This window comes from Mytilus galloprovincialis, chromosome 11, assembly GCF_965363235.1.
Source record: "Mytilus galloprovincialis chromosome 11, xbMytGall1.hap1.1, whole genome shotgun sequence".
In the NCBI taxonomy this organism is placed as follows: Eukaryota; Metazoa; Mollusca; class Bivalvia; order Mytilida; family Mytilidae; genus Mytilus; species Mytilus galloprovincialis.
In genome coordinates, this window is record NC_134848.1 from 13,899,145 (window position 1) to 13,916,037 (window position 16,893).

The window sequence follows — 16,893 nt, forward strand, 5'->3', positions numbered from 1 at the left end:
TATATTCACAATGTTGTAGAAGTTAATTTCAAATTAACTTTTGGTTCAATATATAAAAATCCGTTATATAGTACAGCAAGATTCTAATCCTTCTAACTATACAAATCCTTGAGTACAGTAATAGGACAAATTTATGGAATTATGGAGTGGACAAGATAACATGGATAAATTAGAATATTTCAAAATTTATATATGAAATTCATATCGCCGATAATCATATAACTCCACAGCCCGTTCTGTCATTATAATAAGAGACGATAAAGAACTGTGGTGATATATGATTTTAAGATTTGGAAACAAATTAAATTGGTGTCACAAATGATATTTGAAATAATAAATAAAATATATATAATGTTCATATGCATAATAAAATTGAGAATGGAAATGGGGAATGTGCCAAAGAGACAACAACCCGACCATAGAAAAAAACAACAGCAGAAGGTCAACAACAGGTCTTCAATGTAGCGAGAAATTCCCGCATCCGGAGGCGTCCTTCGGCTGGCCTCTAAACAAATATATACTAGTTCAGTGATAATGAACGCCATACTAATTTCCAAATTGTCCGAGTCTGATGTCAGAAGATGTAACCAAAGAAAAAAAATAATGGTTGTTTTACTTCGCTTATTTATAGCATTTGAATACCTTCGTTTTCGTATTTTCAGCATCAAATAAAAAGTATAATAGAATCCTATCCGCAAAAGTTAAATAAAGTAGATGTAAGAAATAAATAGGTCATATGTACTTTAAGAAATAATTCAATTGAGAAAACTAACGGCCCAATTCATAAGGTTTATAATTCATTTAATAGTTACATTATGTTTACTTTGTCAGAATAAGGAGATGTATGATTGCAAATGAGACCACAAATTGAAAACGAAGTGCATATGATCATGTAAGCAAGTATAGGCATGCAACAATGCGGCTTTCAACAATGAGAAATACCCATACCGTATAGTAAACTTTATACATAAAAGCCTCCTACATGAGCAGAAAACGACAGTATAGAGAGTGATGCATTGCTAAAAAGAGAGATAATTAATAATTGTTTAAGAATACAGACATGAAACACACCTGGGTGTTGAAACAGTAACGGATTGCGATGTACCCAAATTGGTGACAAATGCTAGAAGCTTACAGCTTACATGCGGACAACTGCAGTTCTCCTCTGCACTTATGTAGAAAGGAACTAAACGGAATAAAATGAATTAAAACTTAAGATAACCAAATGTAGCTGCATTCGCTCCTTTTCATTCTCTAGAATGATTTGTAAACAACATATGATTAAGTAATAGAAGAAAAGAACCAATTGGATGATACTGACGAATTAGGGTTTAACGCTCAGTGACAAATATCGTGCATATAAGAACGACAATACGTTATATGTACCCTGTGTTGTATTAGAAAGACACTTTCAGGCGGATTTTAAAACGTGCTACTTTGAACAGACATAAAAATTAAGGTCTGATTGAAAACGTTAATAATAAATACATGTATATTCCAGCGGTCAATCCATATCACGATATATTGAAGTGACACACCCTTCAATAAAATGCAAAGAAGTCGAACTAAAAATTCTCTTACTAAAAGGATACTGTTGCACCGTATTGTCATTTTTTTTACTCAAAAAGATTTCATTCTTAACTTTTTCAATGGGAAAATATAAAGGTAGCAAAACTATTGTCGTGGCTAAATAACGCTTAACTGACACAATTTTAATTGTCCAACCCATTAACAGACTTTATTCCCATAATTTTCACTAAATCGTGGTATTATTCACGTTATATTATAATTATGAAATATTTACTAATGTCAATTTATTTTGTAGAACCAAAGTACTATTTCGTGTTCTTTAAATGATATCTAAATTGTTTTTATCGCCTTTTATTGAAAAAATTGCTATGCGCATAACATGCCAAGAAATTGCCTATGTTGAAATTCTGCAAACACCCCATAGAGCAAATTACATGGATGATTAATATTGACCATTTGGTATATGGCCGTGTTCTAAGCGTCACGTACGTAAATGAAGGCCATAAATTAATTTCGTAAAGGAAATCAAATCTTTAGTTACTAATGACTGCCGTAAGAGATCGACCGGAATTTTTAGCGAGGATTTCTTGGCATGGAGTAACAGATAGAAAACTCAGGGTTAGAATTCATAGAACAGAAAATGGGGCAGTAGCAAATATTTCAGGTATATTTTGAACACCGAGAGAATTTACCGGCGGCCTTTGCCAAAAAAAACTCTTTCTTTTTCTTATTTGTGCCTTCGGACTTTATGTTTTGAATTGTAGTTTCACTTTCCATATTCGGTATTTATTCAAATGTAAGCTCGACGTGGTAAAAATCACGTGATGCAGGAAAATAGTATCTTGGAGTTGGGCTATTTCTTTCTTTTCGAGCGGGGACTCCAAGCAAACAAAATGCATGTGTATAATGGCACTGTAGATTTTCGTATTAAATAAAGAAAGTTGCCGGTCCGGTACATGAATAGATTTGTTATAAAGCAAGGTTTTAATTTTAATTAGATTCGAAAGCCTATGTCGAGGGTTTAAAATAGAGAGCACAAATAAAAGGGGGGAGGTGTCCACAGGGAATATTTGTATCTTATGAACTCTATATTTGAAAGGTTTATTTTTTATTTATTTAATTAAAAAAGAGAAAAACCAATGCAAGACAAATTGTGAATGGTCTTTCTTCCTTTCTCGCGGCATAACTACTTCATACTTGCGCGGCGCCTTTTAGTTATACTGAAAACTTCACAGACTGAAATGTTTTTACAGGTGGAAAATGTTCTATGATAGATATCATTTTGTCAGACACTTTTCTTTTTTTGATTTGGTTCTCATAATATGCCAAATATCTGCATATTTAAAAGAGTTTAATATTAAATTGTGCGTTTTACTCATAACAGACGTATAACCACTGGCAACCCGACTGATTAACAGACCAACCGCCCATATATAGCCGCATACTCAAATATAGATTAACCGACCAATCTCTCGGTTAGCCGAGTGTCGGCCGTGATATACATGTTTAATCAGTTTACAAGTGGATTATAAACGGGTCAAGGTTGAGCGAACATGAATTTCAATCGATTACACAGGTGACACTCAATTGATTAAGGCGCGTGTCGTTAAAACATTAAATAACTTTCTAATTACTAAAGATATGATTATAAAATTTGAATTTATGAAATTTTTCAAAGTATAATTCTATTTGCCATGTCCTTTGTGACCGTTGTATCATTCCATCATTCTGGCGGATTTTTTGTAAGCGTGACACATGAAAGTCAAAGTATTGTGCCGTGAAAACGGGAAATGAAGTTTAGCGGGACACGGGAAATTACAAAAATATCAAAATTGCTTACTTAAATAGTGTAAGCGGGATGCGGGAATCTAAGTAACTAAGCGGGATCCGTGAACAGAACCCCCAATGAGACCCCCATTAGTTGTGGCTTAATTTGGTCTTTTAAGTTAGTTTCTTTCCCCTACATTACTTGATCGTTTTTGTAAAACAACAGCACTCGAGGTCTGATAGTATTTTACCAAGAAATGGACAAAATATCCAAAAAGAAGGCTTAGAAAATTTTAATATTGGTATGCACACATATACTAACCTGTCAGCACAGACAATTATATTTTTGTTAACGCGCCAAACTCGTTTCTTCCACAGTGCGACACTCTTTACAATATTGATGGTGGTGAAAACCTAGTCTTCTACTTCTACTTCTACCATATAGTGACCGCCTTCAACAAATTGAAGATTATGTCACAGGAGGAAACTTACAACAAGACATAGATTGAAAAAATGTACAAGTTTTTTTTTTAAAATACGAAAAATTAAAAATATAAAATGTTTTGTATAATAAAGTAAGATGTTGTAATTAATATTGATGCTTTGAGATTGAAGATTTGAAAGAGTCTACTGAAGTGCAATTTACAATGTTATCTGGTAGTTTGTTCCAGTCGGTAATAGTTCTTGGAAAATATGATTCTTTTCTGTACTGTGTTTTGCAGGATGGAATTTGGAAGCTGTTCGAATTAGAATGCCTTGTTTGTCTTTTTTGAGGAATTAATTTATTATTTTTAGGAATTGCAACCTTTTCGTGTTCAATTTTGTAAAGCATTACCAATCTGGAGTCTTTTCTTCTATCAGAGAGACTGCGCCATTCAAGATGTTGTAGCATGTTACCAACGCTTGAGGTGTTTCTGTATTTGTTGGTAACAAAACGGGCAGCCCTCCTTTGAACTTTTTCAATGCTATCTATGTCTTGTTGTAAGTATGGATCCCAAACAGAGCAAGCATACTCTAGTGATGGTCTTACTAGGGACTTATATGCTTGCTCTTTAATGGATGTTGAACTTATGTTCAGGTTCCTCCTTAGAAAGCCTAGTGTGCTATTAGCTTTCTTGCATATGTTGTTAATATGCACATCCCATTTAAGGTTGGAACTGATGGTGACCCCCAGATATTTTGCTGTTGTTACATGTTCTAATGAATGATTGTGTAATGTGTAGTCAAATGTGATTGGTTTTTTATTTCTGGTGACTGAAATTACATTACACTTATCTGGGTGGAATGCCATTTTCCAAGTAGTTTCCCACGATGCAAGTTTGTCTAGATCTTTTTGTAATGTTAATGCATCGGAGTCCAAATAATTATGACGTCTTGCAAGGCTATTTTATTTCTGGGACGCTTTCCTCAGACGAAGCCGAAATGTGAAACCAAATCAACAAGAAGTCTAACATTTATTATAGAACTGAAAATAAAATTGAAAATGGGGAATGTGTCAAAGAGTTAAAACCTGATCAAAGAGCAGATAACGTCCAAAGGTCACCAATGGGTCGTCAATGCAACGAGAAAATCGCACAACCTGAGGCTGTGGTGGATCCAGCCATTTAATGGAGGGGTTCCTAACCCAGGACAAATGGGGGGGTTCCAACTACATGTCCCCATTCAAATGCATTGATCGTCCAAAAAAAAGGGGGGTTCCCACCCTCGGACCCCCCCCCCCCCCTCGATCCGTGCCTGTGAGGCATGCTTTAGCTTGCCATTAAACAAAAATGTATACTAGTTGAGTGATAATGGACGTAATACTAAACTCCTCAATGTAAAAAAAAGAAACTAAAATAAAAATCATACAAAGGTCACAAAGGCCATAACTTCTGGCCCCTGACTTGGGAAAAGTGCAAAATGCAGTGGGGTTAAAAGCCTTTACTGTAAATTCCTGAAATTACAATTATATAAATCATCTTGCATCTTTCTGAAAATTGGTCATATTAATAAATGCATGATTTTTTTCAGAAAATTTCAATATATATAGGCTTTTAAAAGTCAATCTTGTGAATGATTATCACGATTATACTCGCACAATTAACACATGTGGTTCTCAAATCTAAGAGATGTCAACATTTTAATTTAATCAAGTATTTACAAAATATATTTTTTTACATATAAGGCCGTTAGTTTTCTCGTTTGAATTGTTTTACATTGTCTTATCAGGGCCTATTATAGCTGACTATGCGGTATGGGCTTTGCTCATTGTTGAAGGCGGTACGGTGACCTATATTTGTTAATGTCTGTGTCATTTTGGTCTTTTGTGGATAGTTGTCTCATTGGCAATCATACCACATCTTCTTTTTTTATATTTGAGTAATTTTCATTTAACTTGGTGAATTATTTTTGTATAACATAATAATGATAATTCCCTTTCAATTTTAAAAAATTCTGATTTATGTCATTGTACTATTGGGATTTGGATAGTCTCAAGAATGCTTTCACCAATTTTTATGAAACTTTGGTGAATTGTTTTTAAATCTTGACATAAACTCCCTTTTCATTTTCAGGCGGCGGCTACGGCGGCGGCGTTAGCTAACTTTTTAAAAGCTTTATAATTTAGAAGGTGGAAGACCTGGATGCTTCATACTTTGTATATAGATGCCTCATGTTACGAAGTTTCCGTCAGTCACATGTCAAATGTCCTTGACCTCATTTTCATGGTTCAGTGACCACTTGAAAAAAAAGTTCAAATTTTTTGTAATGTTGAATTCTCTCTTATTATAAGTAATAGGATAATTATATTTGGTATGTGCATACCTTCCAAGGTCCTCATGCCCATCAGACAGTTTTCACTTGACCTTGACCTCATTTCATGGATCAGTGAACAAGGTTAAGTTTTGGTGGTCAAGTCCATATTTCAGATACTATAAGCAATAGGGCAAGTATATTCGGTGTATGGAAGGACTATAAGGTGTACATGTCCAACTGGCAGGTGTCATCTGACCTTGACCTCATTTTCATGGTTCAGTGGTTATAGTTAAGTTTTTGTGTTTTGGTCTTTTTGTCTCATACTTTATGCAATAGATCTACTATATTTGTTGTATGGAATGATTGTAAGGTGTACATGTCTAGCGGGCAAATGTCATCTGACCTTGACCTCATTTTCATGATTGAGTGGTCAAAGTTAAGTTTTTGAGTTTTGGTCTTTTTATTTAATACTATATGCCATAGGTCAACTATATTTGGTGTATGGAAATATTTTATGATCTATATGTCAGTCGCGCAGGTTTTATTTGACCTCAACCTCATTTTCACGGTTCATTGCTCAGTGTTAAGTTTTTGTGTTTTGGTCTATTTTTCTTAAACTATAAGTAATAGGTCAACTATATTTGTTGTACATGTATGGAAGCATTGTAAGCTGTACATGTCTGCCTGGCATGGTTCATCTGACCTTGACCTCATTTTCATGGTTCATTGGTCTTTGTTTAGTTATCTTGGTTAATGTTAAGTTTATGTGACAGTTTTTAATAAGGCTTTATACTTAGGACTATCAACATAATATCAATGATTAGTAAAGAAGGCGAGACATTTCAGCGTGTGCACTCTTGTTTGATTTGGAGGGAGGTCTTATTTGTGCAGTGCTCATAGTTTTTCTAGTTGATCATTAAAATTGATTTATAGCATAAAGACCAACTAAAAGGGCAACAAGCTTATCAAGCACTCATGGTACAGATTTTTATTAAACACACATTAATATACATCATGTACATTAAACAGCAAAAAAAACATTGATGCAAGATGTCATTCAATACTAACTTTTACTCTTTTATGTATAGGACAAGAACTATAGAAGAATTAAGAATTATAAACAGCAGAAATGATAGGCAATTTAAAATTTGCAAAAGCCAACTAAACCTAAATGGTAAGGCCACTTTTATTTTTAAAAAAGTTATTGAACTTGAAAGACAGTTATCATGATTACTATAATAATTAAAAGATGTGGTATATTAAATATGAAAACTATTGATCATGGCTAAAAGAAAGCAATTGTAGGCCTGTGACGACCTTCAATAATGAGAAAATCCGTACCCTATAGTCAAAGTAGGCAGCTATAAAAGACCCTCAGATGAAAAATTGAAACAATCAAAACTGTAAAACTAAATGCCTAGTTTATAACAAAATAAATTACAAAAAAATAAATATGAACAGTATGAAACAACAACAACCACTAAATTTTAGTGTCAGACTAAACTGACAAAAACTACAGGCTCTAAACTTTGGACAGGCACAATAGGAATATGGCAAGGTTATATTAAATATAAGATGTGGCATGATTGCCATTAAGACAACCCTCCACCAGACAACCAATGATTTAAATTTCCTGAAAACACAGACTGGACTACTGTAAACCAACTAAATTTTCGCGAATACTTTATTTTGCATTTTATACTTTCTAGTCTACATCACAGCTATTTTTTTTTTTGTGGTTTTCAATTTTACTTAATGTATTTTAATAAATGAACAAGGAAAGATACATATATGAAAAACAGTCCCGACAATTTATATGCATGTTATATTTTTAAATGCGAAAATAAATTGCTTGTGAAAATAAATCGCTCACGAAAATTAGTTGGTTTACAGTAAGCAAGAAATTTATACATTTCCCTTAATTGAAAAGACACAAAGTTAAGTTCTCACAGTATCTGACAGGTTAAGTTAAAAATCCATAAAAACTAATGCATGTAATAAAAAACAGGTTTATGAGCACTCAACCCTACCCTTACTTTAGAACGTGGTTTAACAGCTCAACATATATATATAATATAAAGAACAAACTGCCTCAACTTGAAAGATTGATAAATGCACAAAATCAACTAATATAAGAACTATAGACAAAAGCATTCACAAGTAAGAAAGGAAATATATTTAAAATGTTAATAAACATGACAAAATAAACTTTTATTGCTCTTTCTCTCTCCATTTATAACATTTTATTTTTTTATTTTTTGTATTTATAGGTAATCAGACATCTTGGTTTTCATGATCAATAGGTCATTACTGAAGAGGAAACTTAAAGTTGAAATGTATCTACATAGTGCGCAATTGGATTAATTTGAACTGGAATGTGTGCTTTCCTGCAAAAAAGAAATAGGAAATTTCATCATAATCACATGATAATGGCCATAAACAAAATGGAGTTCTATCCTAGATACACAAAAACACTATTGTATAAAAGCAACAACATATTATATATATTAGTCGAAAGAAAGGAGAAACGCAGAAAAAAATCTATTTTGTTGTTAAAAAAAGGAATACCAGTTTTATCCACACATTTACATCACTCCCTCATACATTGTTTCATATCAAATATATATATGGAAGAAGATCATTGAAGAACAATTTGCAAAAATGTTTAGTGAATGGAATAATGTATTCACTGAATTCTTACGTAGTGGATTGAATAACTGTACACAAGCTGAAACAGAAGAAAATTTTAATTTAAAATAACAGGAAAAGACGTGTTTATTTTATTATTTAATCTGCAAATATAAACAAATTCTTTAGAACACCACAAATGGTATGACATTCAAATTGGTTGCTTGTTAATGTATTGGATTGAAACAATTACAAAGAAAACAGAATCCTTTGCTACAAATTTTTTTTATCAATCTAAGTTAAAGTTATATAAAAAGTATGAACAATACCTGTCATACCTAGACCTAAACAGTCAGACTGTATGAATTTTCAATGTCATTAAAATGTTGAGTCAAACATTTATTAAAGTTTTAAATATCATTTGTATCAATTATTCAGTCTTGTAAAATTATATTCACACTGTTTGTATACATGGTATAGTGAAGAAATGTTTAACTAGTAAAAATAAGGGAAAACATTTCCTTAAGGGAAATTTGATGTTCAGAAATTTCCTTAGAGGAAATTTGAAGAACAATGATTTCCTTAGAGGAAATTTGTTGTCTTGAATTTTCCCTTAAGGAAAAGTGTTTGTCAAAAATTTCCTCACAGGAAAAAGTATTTCCTCCAAGGAAAATTTGAAGCTACAAATTTCCTCACAGGAAAAAGTTTTTCCTCAAAGGAAAATTTGAAGCCACAAATTTCCTCAAAGGAAAAAGAATTTCCTCAAAGGAAATAGAATTTCCTCTAAGGAAATAGAATTTCCTCAAAGGAAATATTTATGCAGCAATTTCCCTAAGAGAAATCTTTTTCCCTTGAGGAAAAAACAATTTCCCTTGAGGAAAAATCTTTTTCCCTTAGGGAAATTTGATTTCCCTTGAGGAAAACTAATTTTCCTCTGAGGAAATTGTTGAAAAAAGGGGCATAACTTTTTCAACAGTGGTGCTAGAGCCAAAATTTTTTAGGACAAATATCAGGTAACCAATACCAACCAAGTTATCAACTTCATTTTGACTTAACTCCAAAAATTAAGGTGACAACTTTTGCACTCAGCGGAATTGCAAACTTGTCCCGGAGACTGTTCATGTATTGTCGAAATGCGCATCTGGTGCAGGAGATTGGTACTGCTATTACTACCACTGAGTCGATGCCTCTGCTGGTGGACTGTTAGTCCCTAAGGGTATCACCAGCCCAGTACCCTGTACAACGGTACTGGCATGAAAATACGGATTTATTGTTTTATTTAAATTTGCTGTTACAAAATGTTAGAAATTATTATAAAGTAAGGAATGTATCTCCCTCATGCAAAGCTTTGATTCCTTTCACGTATTTTTGCTATACTTTTTGGAACTTTTGTATTATGGCTCTTTATCTTTTATATAAGCTTTGGATTTCAAATATTTTGGCCACGAGCATTACTGAAGAGACATGTAATGTCGAAAAGCGCATCTGGTGCAGAAAAACTGGTACCGTTATTGTTATTACTACCACTGGGTCGATGCCTCTGCTGGTGGACTGTTAGTCCCTGAGGGTATCACCAGGCCAGTAGCGAGTACGCCTGTACTGGCATGAAAATACGCGGATTTTTTGTTTTACTTAAATTTGTTGTTACAAAATACTAGACATTTTTATAAATTGAGGAATGTATCTCCCTCGTGCAAAGCTCTGATTCCTTCAACGGATTTGGCTATACTTTTTGGAACTTTTGTATTATAGCTCTTCATCTTTTATATAAGCTTTGGATTTCAAATATTTTGGCCGAAAGCATTACTGAAGAGACATGTAATGTCGAAATGCGCATCTGGTGCAGAAAAATTGGTACCGTTATTGTTATTACTACCACTGGGTCGATGCCTCTGCTGGTGGACTGTTAGTCCCTGAGGGTATCACCAGGCCAGTAGCGAGTACGCCTGTACTGGCATGAAAATACGCGGATTTTTTGTTTTACTTAAATTTGTTGTTACAAAATACTAGACATTTTTATAAATTGAGGAATGTATCTCCCTCGTGCAAAGCTCTGATTCCTTCAACGGATTTGGCTATACTTTTTGGAACTTTTGTATTATAGCTCTTCATCTTTTATATAAGCTTTGGATTTCAAATATTTTGGCCGAAAGCATCACTGAAGAGACATGTAATGTCGAAATGCGCATCTGGTGCAGAAAAATTGGTACCGTTATTGTTATTACTACCACTGGGTCGATGCCTCTGCTGGTGGACTGTTAGTCCCTGAGGGTATCACCAGGCCAGTAGCGAGTACGCCTGTACTGGCATGAAAATACGCGGATTTTTTATTTTACTTAAATTTGTTGTTACAAAATACTAGACATTTTTATAAATTAAGGAATGTATCTCCCTCATGCAAAGCTCTGATTCCTTTCACGGATTTGGCTATACTTTTTGGAACTTTTGTATTATGGCTCTTCATCTTTTATATAAGCTTTGGATTTCAAATATTTTGGCCGAAAGCATCACTGAAGAGACATGTATTGTCGAAATGCGCATCTGGTGCAGAAACATTGGTACTGCTATTACTACCACTGAGTCGATGCCTCTGCTGGTGGACTGTTAGTCCCTACGGGTATCACCAGCCCAGTACCCTGTACAACGGTACTGGCATGAAAATACGGATTTATTGTTTTATTTAAATTTGCTGTTACAAAATGTTAGAAATTATTATAAAGTAAGGAATGTATCTCCCTCATGCAAAGCTTTGATTCCTTTCACGTATTTTTGCTATACTTTTTGGAACTTTTGTATTATGGCTCTTTATCTTTTATATAAGCTTTGGATTTCAAATATTTTGGCCACGAGCATTACTGAAGAGACATGTAATGTCGAAATGCGCATCTGGTGCAGAAAAATTGGTACCGTTATTGTTAGTACTACCACTGGGTCGATGCCTCTGCAGGTGGACTGTTAGTCCCTGAGGGTATCACCAGGCCAGTAGCGAGTACGCCTGTACTGGCATGCAAATACGCGGATTTTTTGTTTTACTTGAATTTGTTGTTACAAAATACTAGACATTTTTATAAATTGAGGAATGTATCTCCCTCGTGCAAAGCTCTGATTCCTTCAACGGATTTGGCTATACTTTTTGGAACTTTTGTATTATAGCTCTTCATCTTTTATATAAGCTTTGGATTTCAAATATTTTGGCCGAAAGCATCACTGAAGAGACATGTAATGTCGAAATGCGCATCTGGTGCAGAAAATTGGTACCGTTATTGTTATTACTACCACTGGGTCGATGCCTCTGATGGTTGACTGTTAGTCCCTGAGGGTATCACCAGCCCAGTACCCAGTACTCTGGTACTTGCATTAAAATACGGTTTTTTTGTTTTATTTAAGTTTGCTGTTACAAAATGTTAGAAATTGTTATAAATTAAGGAATGTATCTCCCTCATGCAAAGCTCTGATTCCTTTCACGGATTTGGCTATACTTTTTGGAACTTTTGTATTATAGCTCTTCATCTTTTATATAAGCTTTGGATTTCAAATATTTTGGCCGAAAGCATCACTGAAGAGACATGTATTGTCGAAATGCGCATCTGATGCAGAAAAATTGGTACCGTTATTGTTATCACTACCACTGGGTCGATGCCTCTGATGGTTGACTGTTAGTTCCCGAGGGTATCACCAGCCCAGTACCCAGTACTCCGGTACTGGCATGAAAATACGGATTTTTTATTTTATTAAAATTTGCTGTTACAAAATGTTAGAAATTATTATAAATTGAGGAATGTATCTCTCTATTGCTAAGCTCTGATTCCTTTCACGGATTTATCTATACTGTTTGGAAGTTTTGTAATATAGCTCTTCATCTTTTATATGAGCTTTGGATTTCAAATATTTTGGCCACGAGCATCACTGAAGAGACATGTAATGTCGAAATGCGCATCTGGTGCAGAAAAATTGTTATTGTTATTACTACCACTAGGTCGATGCCTCTGCTGGTGGACTGTTAGTCCCTGAGGGTATCACCAGGCCAGTAGCGAGTACGCCTGTACTGGCATGAAAATACGCGGATTTTTTGTTTTACTTAAATTTGCTGTTACAAAATACTAGACATTATTATAAATTGAGGAATGTATCTCCCTCGTGCAAAGCTCTGATTCCTTCAACGGATTTGGCTATACTTTTTGGAACTTTTGTATTATAGCTCTTCATCTTTTATAATAGCTTTGGATTTCAAATATTTTGGCCGAAAGCATCACTGAAGAGACATGTAATGTCGAAATGCGCATCTGGTGCAGACAAATTGGTACCGTTATTGTTATTACTACCACTGGGTCGATGCCTCTGCTGGTTGACTGTTAGTTCCTGTGGGTATCACCAGCCCAGTACCCAGTACTCCGGTACTGCCATGAAAATACGGATTTTTTATTTTATTAATATTTGCTGTTACAAAATGTTAGAAATTATTATAAATTGAGGAATGTATCTCCCTCATGCAAAGCTCTGATTCCTTTCACGGATTTGGCTATACTTTTCGGAACTTTTGTATTATAGCTCTTCATTTTTTATATAAGCTTTGGATTTCAAATATTTTGGCCGAAAGCATCACTGAAGAGACATGTAATGTCGAAATGCGCATCTGGTGCAGAAAAATTGATACCGTTATTGTTATTACTACCACTTGGTCGATGGCTCTGCTGTTTGACTGTTAGTCCCTGAGGGTATCACCAGTCCAGTACCCAGTACTCTGGTACTGCCATGAAAATACGGATTTATTGTTTTATTTAAATTTGCTGTTACAAAATGTTAGAAACTATTATAAATTAAGGAATGTATCTCCCTCATGCAAAGCTTTGATTCCTTTCACGGATTTTGCTATACTTTTTGGAACTTTTGTATTATAGCTCTTTATCTTTTATATAAGCTTTGGATTTCAAATATTTTGGACACGAGCATCACTGAAGAGACATGTTTTGTCGAAATGCGCATCTGGTGCAGAACAATTGGTACCGTTATTGGTATTACTACTACTGGGTCGATGCCTCTGCTGGTGGACTGTTAGTCCCTGAGGGTATCACCAGCCCAGTAGCGAGTACGCCTGTACTGCCATGAAAATAAGCGGATTTTTTGTTTTATTAAAATTTGCTGTTACAAAATACTAGACATTTTTATAAATTGAGGAATGTATCTCCCTCGTGCAAAGCTCTGATTCCTTAAACGGATTTGCCTATACTTTTTGGAACTTTTGTATTGTAGCTCTTCATTTTTTATTTAAGCTTTGGATTTCAAATATTTTGGCCACGAGTATCACTGAAGAGACATGTATTGTCGAAATGCGCATCTGATGCAGAAAAATTGGTACCGTTATTGTTATTACTACCACTGGGTCGATGCCTCTGCTGGTTGACTGTTAGTTCCCGAGGGTATCACCAGCCCAGTACCCAGTACTCCGGTACTGGCATGAAAATACGGATTTTTTATTTTATTAAAATTTGCTGTTACAAAATGTTAGAAATTATTATGAATTGAGGAATGTATCTCTCTATTGCAAAGCTCATATTCCTTTCACGGATTTGGCTATACTTTTTGGAAGTTTTGTAATATAACTCTTCATCTTTTATATGAGCTTTGAATTTCAAATATTTTGGCCACGAGCATCACTGAAGAGACATGTATTGTCGAAATGCGCATATGGTGCAGAAAAATTGGTACCGTTATTGTTATTACTACCACTGGGTCGATGCCTCTGCTGGTGGACTGTTAGTCCCTGAGGGTATCACCAGGCCAGTAGCGAGTACGCCTGTACTGGCATGAAAATACGCGGATTTTTTGTTTTACTTAAATTTGCTGTTACAAAATACTAGACATTATTATAAATTGAGGAATGTATCTCCCTCGTGCAAAGCTCTGATTCCTTAAACGGATTTTGCTATATTTTTTGGAACTTTTGTATTATAGCTCTTCATCTTTTATATAAGCTTTGGATTTCAAATATTTTGGCCGAAAGCATCACTGAAGAGACATGTAATGTCGAAATGCGCATCTGGTGCAGAAAAATTGATACCGTTATTGTTATTACTACCACTGAGTCGATGCCTCTGCTTGTGGACTGTTAGTCCCTAAGGGTATCACCAGCCCAGTACCCAGTACAACTGTACTGGCATGAAAATACGGATTTATTGTTTTATTTAAATTTGCTGTTACAAAATGTTAGAAATTATTATAAATTAAGGAATGTATCTCCCTCATGCAAAGCTTTGATTCCTTTCACGGATTTTGCTATACTTTTTGGAACTTTTGTATCATAGCTCTTTATCTTTTATATAAGCTTTGAATTTCAAATATTTTGGCCACGAGCATCACTGAAGAGACATGTTTTGTCGAAATGCGCATCTGGTGCAGAAAAATTGGTACCGTTATTGTTATTACTACCACTGGGTCGATGCCTCTGCTGGTGGACTGTTAGTCCCTGAGGGTATCACCAACCCAGTAGCGAGTACGCCTGTACTGGCATGAAAATACGCGGATTTTTTGTTTTACTAAAATTTGCAGTTACAAAATACTAGAAATTATTATAAATTGAGGAATGTATCTCCCTCGTGCAAAGCTCTGATTTCTTAAACGGATTTGGCTATACTTTTTGGAACTTTTGTATTATAGCTCTTCATCTTTTATAATAGCTTTGGATTTCAAATATTTTGGCCGAAAGCATCACTGAAGAGACATGTAATGTCGAAATGCGCATCTGGTGCAGACAAATTGGTACCGTTATTGTTATTACTACCACTGGGTCGATGCCTCTGCTGGTTGACTGTTAGTTCCTGAGGGTATCAACAGCCCAGTACCCAGTACTCCGGTACTGGCATGAAAATACGGATTTTTTATTTTATTAAAATTTGCTGTTACAAAATGTTAGAAATTATTATAAATTGAGGAATGTATCTCCCTCATGCAAATCTCTGATTCCTTTCACGGATTTGGCTATACTTTTCGGAACTTTTGTATTATAGCTCTTCATTTTTTATATAAGCTTTGGATTTCAAATATTTTGGCCGAAAGCATCACTGAAGAGACATGTAATGTCGAAATGCGCATCTGGTGCAGAAAAATTGATACCGTTATTGTTATTACTACCACTGGGTCGATGGCTCTGCTGTTTGACTGTAAGTCCCTGAGGGTATCACCAGCCCAGTACCCAGTACTCTGGTACTGTCATGAAAATACGGATTTTTTTTGTTTTATTAAAATTTGCTGTTACAAAATGTTAGAAATTATTATAAATTAAGGAATGTATCTCCCTCATGCAAAGCTTTGATTCCTTTAACGGATCCTGCTATACTTTTCGGAAGTTTTGTATTATAGCTCTTTATCTTTTATATAAGCTTTGGATTTCAAATATTTTGGCCACGAGCATCACTGAAGAGACATGTATTGTCGAAATGCGCATCTGGTGCAGAAAAAATTGGTACCGTTATTGTTATAACTACCACTGGGTCGATGCCTCTGCTGGTTGACTGTTAGTCCCTGAGGGTATCATCAGCCCAGTAGCGAGTACTCCTGTACTGGCATGAAAATACGCGGATTTTTTGTATTAATAAAATTTGCTGTTACAAAATATTAGAAATTATTATAAATTGAGGAATGTATCTCCCTCGAGCAAAGCTCTGATTCCTTAAACGGATTTGGCTATACTTTTTGGAACTTTTGTATTATAGCTCTTCATCTTTTATATAAGCTTTGGATTTCAAATATTTGGCCGAAAGCATCACTGAAGAGACATGTAATGTCGAAATGCGCATCTGGCGCAGAAAAATTGGTACCGTTATTGTTATTACTACCACTGGGTCGATGCCTCTGCTGGTAGACTGTTAGTCCCCGAGGGTATCACCAGCCCAGCAGCCAGTACTTCTGTACTGGCATGAAAATACGGATTTTTTGTTTTACTTAAATTTGCTGTTACAAAATGTTAGAAATTATTATAAATTAAGGAATGTATCTCCCTCATGCAAAGCTCTGATTCCTTTCACGGTTTTGTCTATACTTTTTGGAAATTTTGTATTATAGCTCTTCATCTTTTATATAAGCTTTGGATTTCAAATATTTTGGCCACGAGCATCACCGAAGAGACATGTATTGTCGAAATGCGCATCTGGTGCAGAAAAAAATTGGTACAGTTATTGTTATAACTACCACTGGGTCGATGGCTCTGCTGGTTGACTATTAGTCCCCGAGGATATCACC

The 16,893-nt window shown here is 34.8% G+C and overlaps 1 protein-coding gene and 1 long non-coding RNA gene across 2 annotated transcripts in view; one reads left to right on the forward strand and one right to left on the reverse strand.

Annotated features, from left to right (window-relative positions):
- Window positions 1–16,893, reverse strand: part of LOC143052042 (uncharacterized) — a 50,067-nt gene that overhangs the window by 19,160 nt on the left and 14,014 nt on the right. The gene's annotated exons all lie outside the window — the stretch shown is intronic.
- LOC143051673 (uncharacterized) lies at window positions 3,267–9,078 on the forward strand. Its single transcript, XR_012970872.1, has 3 exons — window positions 3,267–3,599; window positions 7,119–7,204; window positions 8,301–9,078. It is a non-coding gene; the product is annotated as an uncharacterized LOC143051673 (long non-coding RNA).